This window comes from Triticum aestivum, chromosome 4A (genome assembly GCF_018294505.1).
Source record: "Triticum aestivum cultivar Chinese Spring chromosome 4A, IWGSC CS RefSeq v2.1, whole genome shotgun sequence".
Classification (NCBI taxonomy): Eukaryota; Viridiplantae; Streptophyta; class Magnoliopsida; order Poales; family Poaceae; genus Triticum; species Triticum aestivum.
The window spans coordinates 12,263,131-12,274,346 of record NC_057803.1 but is presented as its reverse complement, the minus strand read 5'-3'; positions in this window follow the sequence as shown (position 1 = coordinate 12,274,346).

Genomic DNA, 11,216 nt, shown 5'->3' with positions numbered 1-11,216 from the left:
TAACAAATTCCCATCTGCCCATAACCGCGGGCATGACTTTCGAAAGTTCAAAACCCCGCAGGGGTGTCCCAACTTAGCCCATCACAAGCTTTCACGGTCAACGAAGGATATACCTTCTAGCGGGAAGGTCCGATCAGACTCGGAATCCCGGTTACAAGACATTTCGACAAGGTAAAACTAAACCAGCAACACTGCCCGAATGTGCCGACAAATCCTGATAGGAGCTGCACATATCTCTTTCTCAGGGCACACTCAGATTATCCTAGGTACGGGTAGGCCAGCCCAGAGTTGCCCCTGGTGGCCACCGGCAGCTGACAGGTTGGACCAACACTCAGAGGAGCACTGGCTCGGGGGGGGGGGGGTAAAATAATGATGACCCTCAGGAGCGCGACTCCCAAGGGAAAAGAAAAAGGCTAGGTGGCAAATGGTAAAACCAATGTTGGGCATTGCTGGAGGAGTTTTACTCAAGGCGAACTGTCAAGGGGTTCCCATAATAGCCCAACCGCGTAAGGAACGCAAAATCCGGGAACATAACACCGATATGACGGAAACTAGGGCGGCAAGAGTGGAACAAAACACCAGGCATAAGGCCGAGCCTTCCACCCTTTACCAAGTTTATAGATGCATTAATCAAATAAGAGATATTGTGATATCCCAACAAGTAAACATGTTCCAATGAGGAACAACATCTCCATGTTCCAACAAGGAACAAACTTCAATCTTCACCTGGAACTAACAATGCTATAAGAGGGGCTGAGCAAAGCGGTAACATAGCCAAACAACGGTTTGCTAGGACAAGGTGGGTTAGAGGCTTGGCTTAACAATATGGGAGGCATGATAAGCAAGTGGTAGGTATCGGAGCATAGGCATAGCAAAAGAGCGAGCAACTAGCAAGCAAAGATAGAAGTGATTTCTAGGGTATGATCATCTTGCCTGAAATCCCGCAAGGAAGAAGAACGAGTCCATGAAGAAGACAAACAGACATAGACGAACGGGTCCTCACAAACGCGACGTTACCGGAACCAACCCGAAGAAGCAAACACCGGGAAGAAGCACACAACATAGTAAACAGCCAACACATGAACATGATATGATATGCGGGATGCGGTATGTGATGCATATGCAAAATTTGACAAGAGATGAATGAACCTGGCCTCAACTTGGAAATCCAAGTGTGCCACTGGAAATGTGAGATGAAATCGCTTGAAAATGATATAAATAACGCCGGAATCGGAGTCACGGTTTGGAAACGGTAAGCCATTCGAATATGGCACCGGTCTGTGATATACAGCAAGTGGCCATCTAAATGCAACAAGATGAACATGCTACAACACTCAAACATGGCAACAAAATACATGGCAGGGATCCATTCATGATGCTTAACAAAAGACTAGCAATGAGCTACGGCCAATTCATCCATTAACAGGTTCAAACAAACATGGCAAAAATGCATTTGGTAAATAGATTTCAGACTTAGTGAAATTAACACTTGTTTGGAATTTCAGATCAGATAGCACACTTTGGAGCATGAAAACTATATGCTACAAGACCTGAACATGGCCAAGTAAAGCATGGCATGGAGCTACTCAAATAGCTTAACAAAAGTCCCTTAGTGACCTTGAGCCAAAAGAGATCAGAAAATACATTTGCAAGCATGTGAACATGGCAAAAACATAATCAGGTTACAGACTTGGAGAAAAACTGGAACATGCAAATCAGATATCAAGTAGGCATGTTTACGAGCTCGATGCACTCACTATAGAGCAAGTCATGACAAACTAAGCAGACACCCATCAAGAATACACAAAATACAAGCTAGACATGGCAAGAACAATAACATAGCATGCACGGATCAACTACAACATCCTCGGAAAAATTGCTAACAAGTAGACAATCTTCCCAGATTCACGAAATGACAAAAGTAGAGATCTATTGACTCAAGCTAGGGTGCTCCATAATTGCAAACAAAGACATGGATGGATAGAGCACTACAAGATTAACAAAACATCCTTACTGATCATCCTCAAAAGAGGAACGAATCACTATGAAACAACAAGAACATATAGCATATTGAGATAAACAGATCAATGACTTAGTGGAAATGCTAAGTCCCCGAAATCAGCATTAACGAATGCACCACTTTGCAAGCTTTTGCTAGTCACCACACACATCACAAAAATACATGGATTGCACCTCTGGATAGATGGCAAAACATATAACAAAACTCATGTAGAGTTCAGGGGCATATCATGCACACATAAATCATGGCAAAAATGACAAATATCTAATTGGAGCAGCAGATCTGACAATTATCTCAAATAGCACTCTTCCAACAGCATTTCGGGCATCAAGATGAACTCAAATGAAAATAATGCAATGAGATGAAATGATGTGCTCTTTGAGACGAACATTCTGATATGCTACACGCTCAAAACGGAGCTACGGATGTGGAGTTAAGATGCGATGAACATTGCAAAATAATTAGGGTTTGGGGACGAAAAAGTCAACCTCCCAATCCAGGTCCAGATCCGGATCTCGTACTGTAGCAGGCGGCGCGCAAAACGAGGATCGCCTCGAGCTCGCCGGAGATGGCGGTTGGCATGGCCGGGGCAGCGCTGGAGGGGCGCGGCCGGCGGCGAGTGCAGCAGCGAGACGGCAGGGAGGCGCGGCGGTCGAGGGCGAGGCAGGCGGGGCGAGCTCGCCGGCGGGAGGAGGTGGGCCGGCGCCGGCGGAGGAGTAGGACGAAGGTGGCGGCCGGTGGACGCAGCGAGGCGGTGGGGCCGTCGAGGTCGCCGGACGGCGACAGCGGCGGGCGGAGGCAGGCGCCTCGGGCGCGGGAGGTAGGCGACGGCGGCTGTGGGCTCGCGCGGGCCCGCGATGGGCCTGGCGGGCCGCGGCGGCGGCGGTCGCCGGGGTGCCACGTGGCGCACCCTGAATGGTTGCTGGCGGCGGCGCTGCGTAGGTCGGACGTGTCCGGCCATCCGGATTTCGTCCGACGGCGCGAGGAGAGAGGAAAATTAGGGTTCATCCGCGAATTTCAGAGGGGGAGGTGTTTATATAGGTAGAGGGAGCTAGGAGAGTCCAAATGAGGTGTGGTTTTCGGCCACGCAATCGTGATCGAACGACCGAGAGGATGGAGGAGGTTTAGGTGGGTTTTGGGACAAATTGGAAGGATGTTGGGCTGCAACACACACAAGGCCTTTTCGGTCCCTCGGTTAACCGTTGGAGTATCAAACGAAGTCCAAATGGTACGAAACTTGACAGGCGGTCTACCGGTAGTAAACCAAGACCACTTGGCAAGTCTCGGTCCAATCCGGAAATGTTTAGTCCCCACACACGAAAGAAAGGTAGAAATGACCACCGGGGGAGATAGGAGCGCCGGAATGCAAAACGGACAACGGGGAAAATGCTCGGATGCATGAGACGAACACGCATGCAAATGAAATGCACATGATGACATGATATGCAATGCATGACACGCAAGCAATGACAAGGCAACAACAGAGAATAACTGGCGGACACCTGGCACATCGGTCTCGGGGCGTTACAACACTCCACCACTACGAGAGGATCTCGTCCCGAGATCTAGAATGACACCGGAGGGACAACAGAAGAGAAAAAGAAGAGGTGAAACTAAGTTGCTTCTTTGACAAACGAGTGAAACCAAAGAACCTTGAAAAGGTTGAACAAATTGAAAGAAAGAATGCAACAAAGTAGAACAAAGTTGAAAGCAGTCCGGTAGGGAAGAGTTTCAAGGAAGAACAAAATTCGGATAGCACTCCGGTCGAAATGGAAGGCAAAAACTTGATAAAATGAAAAGAACTTGAGCAAAAGGGCACAACACTCCGGTTTAATGGATAGGCATGAAAAGAACATGATCTTGACAAGACCAGAAGATGGGTTTAAGATAGCAACATCACAATGGCTCTGGAACAAAAGTAAGAATGGAATGGAATGAACGAAGGGAAACAAGATCTTGAGGGAGAATGCTTACACCAAATGCTAGAACGGGGTTGTTAGAACAACAACAACGAAAAGAATAATCTTGATATGATCTTATGGAATCCATCTCAAATTATGAGGAGACGACCTGCCACTCACGGGAAAAAGAATTGGATTGATAAGAACAAGGAGACGAGAAAAATATTTCCACCGGGAGGGTAAAGAAGATCTTGGGTCCTTTATAAACACCATAGATAGCAACAATCCTTAGGGACAGCTTTAGGTGAAATATAACCCAAGATAACTCCTACGAAGGGATTGATGGATTTAACATACCTCATTCTTAACAACATCTGAATCATGAAACATGAACTCAAATTATCAAGAATGACATAATACCACCTCCAATGATAAGGTAGAAAGAATTGTACTCCGGATTGCAAGATGAAGAATGCTTGAGCTCCTCTGAAAAGAATGTTGATGAACCCTTCGAGAAGGAATTAAATCTTTGATGAACCATCATGTTGAGCCTCCATGAAGAACTCCGGAAAACAAAAGGAAGATCAAACGGAAGGAAAGAGAAGTTGAAAAACACAAGGTGAAACCTTGCGATGATTTAGATGGAGCTTCACGATGATATAATGCAGAAAAACTTGGAACTCCAGAAAAGAAAAGATGAAACAACTGAAATCAAGAATTTTGGTGAACCTCCGGAATAAGGAATTAAATCACTTGGATGAAACAATAATAAGAATTACATTATGCTTAACATTCACCAATTTAATTGATGACAAGCAACGGATTTGGCATACTACTTATTCCAGTTGCAACGGATTGAAGAGAGATATAGCATGAACTTGGGAAGGTCTTCAACGATCCACCCGTAGAATTTGAAAAGCACGAATGCATAGATATGATACACAAAGGAAGAAAAACTCTTGAACGAACCACCGTAAGAATTGAAAAGAACGATTAAAACATGAAGAAACACCGGGAAGAATTAGCAAATGAATGAAGATGCTTGGGAGAATTTAGATATATGAGAACAAAGAGATGACGAGCTGATTAGAGAACACTTGAACGATGCACCGGTAAGATTGGAGAATGATAACTGAAAGCTGAGAATGAATTCACCTGAATTGATGGACTCCGGATAACAAATTGAGAAGACTCTTGAATTTGCTCCGGATAGTTGAAAAGAATTCTCACAATCCAAAAACAACTATGAGAGGATGGCAACAAGCTAGCACCCTGAATCTCTCAGAGTGTGGATAAAAATATGGAGGAAAAATTCTTCTTCGGTCTTCAATACAGATAATGACTACGAGAAACAACACCAAGAGTTGTAGAGGCACTCCGGAATTAAAATTGGAAAAGGTTGAGCCAACAATGAAAAGAATTGTGAAAGATCTAGGAGAAGGCATTTGACTGATGATAATTCATTCTTATGTCAAACTTCAAAAGAATTTAGGATAGCTCCGGTAAAATAAGAAGAGTCAGGTAAGATCCTGGGAAAAGACCTGTGGGTTAAGGCCCACTCAAAAGAAACACCATTGAAATGATTTAAAAGAGAGGTTGCACCGGTTGAATTAAATGGCTTGAATGAGGTGACATCCTCGAAAGATCTTGAACGAAAGCAGAGTGGAAACACGAATCTTCTGAGACATCTTCGGCACTCCGGAATAATAAATAGCGAGAAGTGGAGTGATAATGAGGTGCACCGGCATGAGAGGGTATTTGAAATACGGAAAAGAATATGATCAACACCGAAAGCTTGAATTGGAACCACCGGAGATGAAAAATGAGTGAGGAATGACGAACTAGAAGAGCATCTTCATGTGAACCACCGGGTAGAACATTCAAAGAAAAGAATCAAGAGACTTCACAAGAATAAAAGGATGCTTGATAAGAAATCTGAGTCCTTGAGGAAAAAGGGTGGGTGGGCGGGAAATCAAAGGCAACTTGGAGACGGATGAAACAAACACCGTTGAGAAGAAGTGATAATTGATCTTGCGGAAGTTGAAATGATCGGATCCACTTGAAGAGAAAACATGCAGGTTAAAAAAAGGATTGACATGACAATCTCGATTATCATGAAGGATTAGTATCCACATAGGAGTATGAGAACACCATTTAGGAAAGGTATGGAATCAACATTTGACATTGAAGCAACTCGAATACCACAACTGAAAAAAAACAAAAAAAACAAAGGATTGGCTTGCAGAATAAGCCGGAACAAACATATGATAGAGATTTCATCCGAAGTTTTCGTGGTGGGGCCTACACGGGCTCGATCGTACAACACCATCATGTACAAGGCAGTGCACATGACACATGAAGCGTCCCCGAGTAGGCATAGCCAAGGACTCTTTAAGACACAACAAGACCACTGTAAAACCGACCGTGAATAGGCGGACCACTAGACGTCGAACCCCAATTTCATATCATACATCTGTCGGAAAGATATCCTAAGAGCTACTTGAATTCCCACTTATGAAACTCCCGAAATTTTCCGGTTATGCAATCAGGTGTTGGGGATACAGGGGAAGCATAATATCTCACCCAATTCTAAACAAATCCTACATCCAGCTGTATCCATCCTTCAACACATAACCAAGAAAGCTTCGGAAATCGTCTACCTCAACCTTCGAAAAGCATCCATTATACGAGTTATGGCAATACTCCCGAACTCCCGCCCCAGTACTGGGTGGCGTCGAGGTTATCTCACCAACAACTGCATAAAAGAGATTTTCGATGTCGACGAAACTAAACTCAGGTATTCCAGAACTGCAACGATAAAATTGTGACGACAACACCTCGGAGCTCAACTCCCCGGGACACTGCCACAACCCCTAAATGTCAGGAGGCACCAAGAACGATGTTCTCGTCACAAAACCATCGGAACGATTCCAAGAAACCCGCGTGATCCTAAATTTTTTTTAGTGAAATTTGAGAAGAGAAGAGTCAAAACTCTACGTCAGGATGCCTTACCAGAGCGATGAAGGGACTGGGGAGTAAAAAGAATTCCTAAACTCTCCGATATATAATTCCTAAATGACTCAAAACATTTTTCTAGACTCAACTCGGCCGCTAAAACGATCAAGCAATGGGGCTCCTAAGGTCGGGGAAGGCTCTGATACCAACTTGTAACGCCCTCGATGCGGCTATATCTCCCACGTGTCGAAGCACGACTTAGAGGCATAACCGCATTGAAAGCAATGTCGCAAGTGAGGTAATCTTCACACAACCCATGTAATACATAAGGGAAAGAGATACATAGTTGGCTTACAATCGCCACTTCACACAATTACATGAATAAAGCATTACATCAACCAAATACAATCAAGGTCCGACTACGAAACCAAAATAAAAGAAGAACCCCAAATGCGACAAGGTCCCCGATCGACCCCAACTGGGCTCCACTACTGATCAACTAGAACGAAACAACACAAAGGACAAGATCTTCATCGAGCTCCTCCTGAGCTTGGTTGCGTCATCTGCACGGACTCAGCGGCACCTGCAAGCTGGTTTTGGAAGTATCTGTGAGTCACGGGGACTCAGCAATCTCACACCCTCGCGATCAAGACTATTTAAGCTTATGGGTAAGGTAAAAGGTATGAGGTGGAGCTGCAGCAAGCGACTAGCATATATGGTGGCTAACATACGCAAATGAGAGCGAGAAGAGAAGGCAAAGCACGGTCGATAAAAGTATGATCAAGAAGTGATCCTAGAACAACCTACGTCAAGCATAACTCCAACACCGTGTTCACTTCCCGGACTCCGCCGGAAAGAGACCATCACGGTTACACACGCGGTTGATGTATTTTAATTAAGGTCAACTTCAGGTTTTCTACAACCGGACATTAACAAATTCCCATCTGCCCATAACCGCGGGCACGGCTTTCGAAAGTTCAAATCCCTGCAGGGGTGTCCCAACTTAGCCCATCACAAGCTCTCACGGTCAACGAAGGATATACCTTCTAGCGGGAAGGTCCGATTAGACTCGGAATCCCGGTTACAAGACATTTCGACAAGGTAAAACTAAACCAGCAACACGCCCGAATGTGCCGACAAATCCTGATAGGAGCTGCACATATATCTTTCTCAGGGCACACTCAGTTATCCTAGGTACGGGTTAGGCCAGCCCAGAGTTGCCCCTGGTGGCCACCCAGCTGACAGCTGACAGGTTGGACCAACACTCGGCAGGAGGCACTGGCGGTCGGGGGGGGGGTAAAATAATGATGACCCTCAGGAGCGCGACTCCCAAGGGAAAAGAAAAAGGCTAGGTGGCAAATGGTAAAACCAATGTTGGGCATTGCTGGAGGAGTTTTACTCAAGGCGAACTGTCAAGGGGTTCCCATAATAGCCCAACCGCGTAAGGAACGCAAAATCCGGGAACATAACACCGATATGACGGAAACTAGGGCGGCAAGAGTGGAACAAAACACCAGGCATAAGGCCGAGCCTTCCACCCTTTACCAAGTATATAGATGCATTAATTAAATAAGAGATATTGTGATATCCCAACAAGTAAACATGTTCCAACAAGGAACAACATCTCCATGTTCCAACAAGGAACAAACTTCAATCTTCACCTGCAACTAACAACGCTATAAGAGGGGCTGAGCAAAGCGGTAACATAGCCAAACAACGGTTTGCTAGGACAAGGTGGGTTAGAGGCTTGGTTCAACAATATGGGAGGCATGATAAGCAAGTGGTAGGTATCGCAGCATAGGCATAGCAAAAGAGCGAGCAACTAGCAAGCAAAGATAGAAGTGATTTCGAGGGTATGATCATCTTGCCTGAAATCCCGCAAGGAAGAAGAACGAGTCCATGAAGAAGACAAACGGACGTAGACGAACGGGTCCTCACAAACGCGACGTTACCGGAACCAACCCGAAGAAGCAAACACCGAAAAGAAGCACACAACATAGTAAACAACCAACACATGAACATGATATGATATGCGGGATGCGGTATGCGATGCATATGCAAAATTTGACAAGAGATGAATGAACCTGGCCTCAACTTGGAAATCCAAGTGTGCCACTGGAAAGGTGAGATGAAATCGCTTGAAAATGATATAAAGAACGCCGGAATCGGAGTCACGGTTTGGAAATGGCGAGCAAAACAAATATGGCACCGGTCTGCGATATACAGCAAGTAGCCATCTAAATGCAACAAGATGAACATGATACAGCACTCAAACATGGCAACAAAATACATGGCAGGGATCCATTCATGATGCTTAACAAAAGACTAGCACTGAGCTACGGCCAATTCATCCATTAACAGGTTCAAACAAGCATGGCAAAAATGCATTTGGTAAACAGATTTCAGACTTAGTGAAATTAACACTTGTCTGGAATTTCAGATCAGATAGCACACTTTGGAGCATGAAAACTATATGCTACAGGACCTGAACATGGCAAAGTAAAGCATGGCATGGAGCTACTCAAAGAGCTTAACAAAAGTCCCTTAGTGACCTTGAGCCAAAAGGGATCAGAAAATACATTTGCAAGCATGTGAACATGGCAAAAACATAATCAGTTACAGACTTAGTGAAAAACTGGAGCATGCAAATCAGATATCAAGTAGGCATGTTTACGAGCTCGATGCACTCACTACAGAGCAAGTCATGACAATCTAAGCATACACCCATCAAGAATACACAAAATACAAGCTAGACATAGCAAGAACAATAACATAGCATGCACGGATCAACTACAACATCCTCGGCAAAATTGCTAACAAGTAGACAATCTTCCCAGATTCACGAAATGACAAAAGTAGAGCTCGATTGACTCAAGCTAGGGTGCTCCATAATTGCAAACAAAGACATGGATGGATAGAGCACTACAAGATTAACAAAACATCCTTACTGATCATCCTCAAAAGAGGCACGGATCACTATGAAACAACAAGAACATATAGCATATTGAGATAAACAGATCAAGGACTTAGTGGAAATGCTAAGTCCCTGAAATCAGCATTAACGAATGCACCACTTTGCAAGCTTCTGCTAGTCACCACACACATCACAAAAATACATGGATTGCACCTCTGGATAGATGGCAAAACATATAACAAAACTCATGTAGAGTTCAGGGGCATATCATGCACACAAAAATCATGGCAAAAATGACAAATATCTAATTGGAGCAGCAGATCTGACAATTATCTCAAATAGCACTCTTCCAACAGCATTTCGGGCATCAAGATGAACTCAAATGAAAATGATGCAATGAGATGAAATGATGTGCTCTCTGAGACGAACATTTTGATATGCTACATGCTCAAAACGAAGCTACGGATGTGGAGTTACGACGGGATGAACATTACAAAATAATTAGGGTTTGGGGACGAAAAAGTCAACCTCCCAATCCAGATCCAGATCCGGATCTCGTACTGTAGTAGGTGGCGCACAAAACGAGGATCGCCTCGAGCTCGCCGGAGATGGCGGTTGGCGTGGCCGGGGCAGCGCTGGCGGGGCGCGGCCGGCGGCGAGTGCAGCGGCGAGACGGCAGGGAGGCGCGGCGGTCGAGGGCGAGGCAGCGGGGCGAGCTCGCCGGCGGAGGAGGTGGGCCGGCGCCGGCGGAGGAGTAGGACGAAGGCGGCGGCCGGTGGGCGCAGCGAGGCGCGGGGCCGTCGAGGTCGCCGGACGGCGACAGCGGCGGGCGGAGGCAGGCGCCTCGGGCGCGGGAGGTAGGCGGCGGCGGCTGTGGGCTCGCGCGGGCCCGCGATGGGCCTGGCGGGCCACGGCGGCGGCGGTCGCCGGGGTGCCACGTGGCGCGCCCTGAATGCTGCGGGCGGCGGCGCTGGCAGGTCGGACGTGTCCGGCCATCCGGATTTCGTCCGGCGGCGCGAGGAGAGAGGAAAATTAGGGTTCATCCGCGAATTTCGGAGGGGGAGGTGTTTATATAGGTAGAGGGAGCTAGGAGAGTCCAAATGAGGTGCGGTTTTCGGCCACGCGATCGTGATCGAACGACCGAGATGATGGAGGAGGTTTAGGTGGGTTTTGGGCCAAATTGGAAGGGTGTTGGGCTGCAACACACACGAGGCCTTTTCGGTCCCTCGGTTAACCGTTGGAGTATCAAACGAAGTCCAAATGGTACGAAACTTGACAGGCGGTCTACCGGTAGTAAACCAAGGCCGCTTGGCAAGTCTCGGTCCAATCCGGAAATGTTTAATCCCCACACACGAAAGAAAGGTAGAAATGACCACCGGAGGAGATAGGAGCGCCGGAATGCAAAACGGACAACGGGGAAAATGCT